Source organism: Ixodes scapularis, unplaced genomic scaffold, assembly GCF_016920785.2.
Source record: "Ixodes scapularis isolate PalLabHiFi unplaced genomic scaffold, ASM1692078v2 PGA_scaffold4__175_contigs__length_147842914, whole genome shotgun sequence".
In the NCBI taxonomy this organism is placed as follows: Eukaryota; Metazoa; Arthropoda; class Arachnida; order Ixodida; family Ixodidae; genus Ixodes; species Ixodes scapularis.
In genome coordinates this window covers 92,261,589-92,268,937 of record NW_024609879.1, presented here as the reverse complement: position 1 = coordinate 92,268,937, position 7,349 = coordinate 92,261,589, and positions in this window count along the sequence as shown.

Sequence of the window (7,349 nt, the reverse complement as noted above, 5' to 3'; positions counted from 1 at the left end):
TCCATTGCACAGCGGTCAGCTTGCAGTTGTCGCCTTTGATTTGGTCAGGCACAAGGTTGCGAAGCACGATTCAAGTGAAAGCGTAGCAGAGGCTACCCTTGCAGAACATGCACGCTCGTGCGGTATAAGCATAGTTCAGTACAGCATGTTCATGTCTGTAGCTTCGGATTCGCTTACACTCAAAATTAATCAAGCTACGACAAGATTGGCGCAACATACCTTCAAGAATGTCTTGGACCTACACGAGGGTACAGGCGAGTTGTGTGGAGTGCGGGAGAGAGAAACTTTAAAAAAAAGAAAAGGTCCGTTTGCAACAGATAAGATGTGTTACATGTGTACCGTATCAAATCGCGGCTTTAGATCTTTCAACGAGGAGACGATGGAGAGAGTAAGCTAATAATTGAAGGCCTTATCAAAAACTCGTGGATCCTGAAAGGCGCGCAATCACGCCCATCAACCTATCGAAATTCGAATGCCTCTCGTCTTGGCGGACAGTGATCAAGTGGTAAGCAATTTCTCGGGCAGAACGCTGCCAACGACCACACTCCGCTCGTCGCTAAGCTGACTGCGAGGTGAAATCCCTGAGCTCTCTGTGCTCGATCATGCGCAGAAAGCGTGATCACGTGGTGCAAGGAAAAAACCGTTGACTGGTCCAACGAGCACGAGGGTTCCCCCGCACTGTCAGTCTAGTAGCTCAGGAGGTATAGCCATGACATGCTGAGCAGAGTGCACAAGGTCTACCCAAATAAATGAACTGGCCATCGAACTCACGCCCACTCGATAAACACGCTTGGAAATCTGTCTATTGCGTGGAAGAGGCGCTGTCTTTCGGATACGATACGAGATCAACTTTTATCACGAGCGCGGCAAAACCAATACTCCGTGTCATGCGAAAGACCTCCTACTAAACCCCACTCACAATTGCTGCACCTCCGATACCTTATCTGTGAACGGTGTTCGAAGAAATCACTAGAATCACCTGAAACACTCGGGAATTTCGACAATGAGCAAAGCACGATCACGTAACCCGACATCACTGAATTGGATTGAACTGGATTGGATCGATTCGGATTCCGTCTTAACTTTTTAAAAGATAAGTGTAGAAGTGAAGTTTCGGTTCGGTACATCGGCCAACATTCATTTCGGCCAACGTCTGAAGCGTCTAAGTAAGGACATAATAAGACTTAATCTTTTTTTCATTCTTATTTTATATACGACTGATTGCTTCCTCGCCTTGGTCTTGCTCACTGATCATGCTTGTGTTCTTCCTGTGACATTCTGTTTTAAATTATTGGTAGCTATTCATCATCAAAACATTTATGGTATGAAGCTTGAAGTTTCGGTGTTTGTTTCTCAAAATAGGTGGTGTTACTCTTTTCACTTTTCAGAATGGCCTGCCTGTATTTAGCGAGCAAGACTTGTTGTTGGCTAGTTGAATGCATTTTTTTTGCCCTAACCGGTCTTCGCTAATATTCACGTGGACATACTTTTGCATTGTGATTTCCAAGAGAAATTTAGACGGCGTTACCGAAAGCTACTTTGGTGACGTCACTATACCGCGTTTCCCAAATAGCGGCCCCGCCCTTTAAAGGGGCCCTGCAATCATATTTAAGCGTCTTCCTTTTATGCGGTTTCCGCGTCTCTTGGGGTTCGGGCAAGCCAGCGGGCACGGAAAGAGTGGCTAAATATCAGTGCGCCATATTTTAACCGGACGACACGGAAACCTCCTCCACCGACGAGGGCGACCCGCGGTACCGAAAGCGCGCAAAATGTGACGTCTTTGGTCCTGGGCTTACTACTGGTCAGAGCCGCTAAAAGCTTCTTTTTGGTCGAAATACAAAATAAAAGTGGCGCGAACTGTTTCAATTATTTATAAAAGTAGTTTTTGTTCACTATTATAGATGAAAAAAAGAAAGAAATGCAGTTTATAAAGTACGGAAACAAGAAATGACCTGTCAACATACCCGCCGCCAAGCGGTGGAAAAGGCGGCGCATACTAGAAAGGAGTAGTGGGATAAGGCGCCGACTCGGAAAAATCTCGGATGTACGCGGTGGCGCTGCAGTCGTATGGACAGGAGGATCCGACCGGCTCCGAGCGTTCCGAAGGCCTTCGGCGTGAGGCTCTGTCTTGCGGTTTGGCCGTTTCGCGGTATGGCAGCGCGAAGTGGCTCCCATTCTGAACTGATCTTTACCCCGTGTTTGCTGTCGTTTGTGGCCAATGAAGTGTCAGGCCGAATTAGTGTTTAATCGCGCAGCAAACGCAATGAAAGCCGCTTTGGCTGCCCGCTGCATACAGCCTATCCAGAACATGGTTTAGTGGCGGCCTCTGGCGCCGTCGACACGGAGTGCGGCGGCCGTGAGCGCTCGATGAGCTCACTACTCCTCCTCTAGTTCACGGCCACCCAAGCCAGGACCTACGACGTCATGAAGGAGGTTATTTTTTGCTTGTTTTGTAATTCTAAATTGCCTATAACTTTTAAAATAAAGCGAATTTCGCGAAAAGAAAACTTTCACTAAGTTACTACGTTCAGTGCGCTCAGGTTCGGTGCAAATTAAAAAACAGTAAAAAGTCCTTGCAGGGCCCCTTTAAAGGGGTACTCCGCCGATTTCTTCATGGTCCCCGATTTGCTTTAAATTTTGTTAAACTCGCCAAACAACATCGCCAAAATAGTATCTCAAATATTAGGTCAAAATAATTTTTTTTTCATGAAGTTATTGAATTTACAATTTTGGTCCTCACCGTGTTTTTCAAACTGAAAGTCTCTACTGGCAACAATGAAAAAGTGACGTCATTGGAAGTGCAGGGGTTCACTCTTTGGACTGTAGAATTTGTTCGCAACTGATTTGAAGCAGTTTCATGGTGTCAAATGAATGCCTTGGAAGCTCGCTCCAGTCCCCGCGCTCCAGCACGGAACAAATAATTGGCATATTCTATTTTTGAGACTGCTCGCCCGACTGGCAAGCTGAATTTCCACTGACGTCACGGCCCTGAAAAGGGCGGGTATATTTGAATGTCTGTTTTTGCATCATTTTCATTTGCCGATTTCGCAATAACTATTATGAATTTCACGATATTAAATAGCATTCCAGAAAGGGCAAAGGCCTGGGAGTCAGAAAATATAGTTAGTTGAGGTAGCTCAAAAATCGGCGGAGTACCCCTTTATTTCGACCGCAAAAATCGGTTTATTAACCTATCGCTTCCGATTTTGTACAGCGTTGGCCACAGGTGGTGCATTTTTTCTATAAAATTCGCGCACCCTATGGTTTGAAGACCGGTGGCTTCGCCGCGTTTCCATAAAGAGTCAAGCTGTTTTCTTCCTTTACTTGTTCCTGCGAATTTTGTAGAAAAAAAAAATGCACCACCTGTGGCCAACGCTTTTTTTCTTTTTTTGCCAGACGATTTTTTAATGTGTCAAAAGACTATCCAATCAATATTTTGCTACAGCTTCACGTATATTTTTAATAGAGTCAAAAAACGCGACTGCTTAAAACCGAAACCGAAACAGACTGGGGAGGAAGAAGAAATATGGGGGAGGAGAAAGGTGGTGGAAGATGGGTGGAAGTACCGTGGCCGTGATACTCCCTCCCCCCCCCCCCCCCCCCCCCCCCCAAACAAAGCATTTTCAGCTTTTTAAAAGCCACAACAAATGGGTATCATATTTCTTTTCTATTTTTATTATTCTGTGCGTGCCTTCGATGACCTACGACTCTGATTAAATTTGGTGGTTGTGTCTAAACCTTAGAAAAGGGTCCGTGACCACGGAAAAGAGAGTGAGCGCGACTCAAACCGGCCAGTTCTCGATCGGCGGTTTTCGGACGAAAAGAAACCGAATTTCGAGCCACAAATTCTGTTTTGGGTTGTAGGGCTCTCATATGTTTTCAGAGTTCAAAAAACAATCTTGTTACATCTAGTTACTGCAACTTCTACTTACAAGCTTTTGTGCATTGTGGTAGAACGGTGAACAGCTGCTCTGGGGACATAGATAGACAAGTTGTGATGCTTATTTAATTATTTCATTTGAGATACTCACCTGAACATGCTGCGGCTAGCAGTACAAGCGCGCATTTTGATATATTTAACTGCAATCTGTAACAGGTATAAAACTCCAGAAAAAAATGAGCTCCGTACTAAAAACGTTGAATTTCCCTAAATAAAAATAATCATGCTGCAATTTTTTATTTATTATATTTTTTTCACGTTGTTTGGCGTAGCTCTTTGAGCCTGAGCACAAGGTTTGATACTATATAGTAAAGTCCGTGTTGTCCTTCTTTTAATATTTTTAATATTTATTACGTAATTTTTTCGGGTCGTATTGCGGTGTTTGCTTCTAGTATAAATACCTTTAAGCTGGAGTTAACTTTGTACATGAACATACAGCGCTATTCAAAATGATGTCGTGTCTGCAAGCACATCCCTAACATTTAGCCACCGAGCAAACAAACAAAAAAAAAAATCAAGTTTACGGCTCTTCGACTCTCAAAGGCAAACATAAAGTTTGTCTACAAAATAAATCCGATACTCTGCTTCTTCAGACGCCGCGAACAATGCAACGAAGCATGCGTCTACTCATGTCGTATTACACCTGAGACTGCGGTGAAAGAAATCCGAAGAACTTTAGTAGAAGGAACAGACACAGAGAACGTTTCAAACTCAGCTAACTGGTTTATTTCTCAAACAGCCTTTAAGTACCCTCGGAACTTTTTCCCAACCACACTCTACACATTTATTATTAAATTAAGTAAATTAAATACACGGAAAAAGTTCCGAGGGTACTTAAAGGCTGTTTGAGAAATAAACCAGTTAGCTGAGTTTGAGACGTTCTCTGTGTCTGTTCCTTCCACTGAAAGTTCTTCCCATTTCTTCCACCGCAGTCTCAGGTGTAATACGACATGATTAGCTACCACCAGCTCGCCTGCACTCTCACCGTCTTTTCACATGCGTCTACGTTTTTGGCATTTGACGTGAGTTAACGTTTGGTCTGCACCTCCGTCTTTTCTGCTCAAAAAACAACCACCACTCACGTTCACTTTAATTTTTAAAATAATTTGTGGTACCGCGCCCATTCACGGTGCAATTACAAAGGAACCATCGCCAATTTCTGCTCGGAAAACAATCCATAACTCTAAAATTACCCAGATAGATGATGTCACGGGACTACCCGCGTAGTGACGTGATACCATAACCTCATGAGACACCATGATGTCACGTGAGACTGCGACGTCACAAGGCATTATGACATCGTGACTCTGACGTCACGATGTCACGTGACAACGCGGATAGACCATCGCAGCTATCCCTGTAACAACGCACAACGCGTCAAATTAGGTTTGTAGAAAGCTGCTTAGGAGGATGAAGGAAAAGCGATTCGGCCATTTCAACAAAACAACCTTTTCTTTTTTCCTCACAACCCCCCCCCCCCTTTCCCTCTACTCATATCGGCAGACCTCCTTCCTCTACGTATCGCGACTGCACTGCGTCCGCAGAAAACGTATATGGCTAGCGCGTGTGCTTTCAATCCATCTCCAGAAGTTGCCGAAAACAAAACTGTCCGGGGAGCCCGGGTGAAGGCAGAATGAAGCACGACGACGCGACTGACACCACCCACCCGCGATGCCTGCGACTATACTTCGTTTCAGCTTCGGTCCGAGCGCGGCCGATGTTATGAGCCGAAGGGCCAATCAAACAGCGAAAGAGGCACAATGTCATGGCGTGCTCTCTGCAGTTGATAGGATCAGCCGGTATTCGCCGTCTCTCTGTGCGCGCTCCTCCACCGGCTACTCCTATCAAGCGCAGAGAGCACACCATGACGCTGCGCCTCTTTCGCTGTTTGATTGGCCCTTCGGCTCATAACATCGGCCGCGCTCGGACCGAAGCTGAAACGAAGTACAGAGGTCTGCACGGGCCGATATTTAGAAGCAAGGCCCAGCCCGGCTTGTTGTCTATGGGGCCCGGGCTTGCCCACGGCCCGCTATCCATTTCCGACAGCCGGCCCGGCCTGGCCCGAAGCTAATTTTCACGGGTCAGCTGCGCTTTATTCTAGCCCAATAGCTCACAAATTGCGCGGCAGGGCAGCTCGCTTGCCCCTGCTACGCATAAGTTGATTACGGCACCCGATAGTGAATACTGTAAAAATTCTTTTTTTTTTTGCTGCTATTATTAGTTGGATAAATGTGCGACCAAACCCGCGCGGAAAGGACGGAAAACCAAAAATGACTAGCAGCAGTAAACAAAGCCATTTGTCACAGTTGAAAAGGAAGGAAAGTATCGCGACGGGTTTGGGCAAAAGACAGAAAAAGTTCTAAATTGGCAACTCTCGCTGTGCACAACCTTAAAAAAAAAAAAAAAAAAAAAGAATGTAGTTGTTTTTTTTTTTCTCAGGGGAATCACTGGTACGTACAGATGGTTTACGCCGGCGAGGGTGCGCATTGTTTAGGTGCGTGTGTGTCAGGCACGTAGCCAGGATTTTGCTGCAAAATCCTGGGCTACGTGCTTGGTGTGTGTGCGCGTTGAAAGTGAGAAGCGATGGTATGATTGCGGCGTCGCCATGAACAAAAAGGAACGCCGCGCCGCTAGTCCCTTGGAAGAGCATTCGCTGCACACACCGGAGCGTACAAAAACGTACACGCACGCAGACATGCTCTAGCATCCGTTTATCCCCCGCTGTGGTTCCTCTCCCAACTCCCGAACACGCTTGTGAAGAACATGCCGCTAAAAAAATGACGAAAATAATCCCTGGAGAAGGGGAACAAAAGGGGCAAAGGACAAACACAAATCCCCAAATACAGCTAGGTGACTGGTGAGCGACTGAAAAAAATCTGCCTGGTCCGAGAGCTGTGTTTGGAGATTTGTGTTTGTCCTTTGTTCCTCTTGTTCCCCTTCTCCAGGAATTATTTTCGTCATTCTTGTCCAACTCGCTTGCAAAAAAAAAAAAAAAAAAAAAAAAAAAAATTAATGGCCGGCTTGGCCCGCTTTGGCCCCCCTTATATACTTGAATGCAAGGCCCGTAGCCGACCCGAACCCTTCATGAATGTAGCCGTGAAGCCCGAGCCCGGCCCACGGGCCGGGCCGGCCTGTGGCTCGCGGCCTGGCCCGTACCAGTGCAGGTCTCACCTGCGACGCTGATGGCGAGCCCCTCTGTTATGACTTGTTATGACTGGGCAGAGATCGCCCCCTTGCCGTGAGCGACGGAGCTAGCGCAATTCCACTCTTCTGGGGAGCGACTCGAATGGGACGGCTGGAGAAGCCTTCGCGCGCTTCGGGATCTCAGAGGCTGTGCGCCATTCAACTCGGTCGTCTGGGTCGCCGCCCGCCGTTGACCCGGGCAACATTCATGGCCCAATTTTTTTAC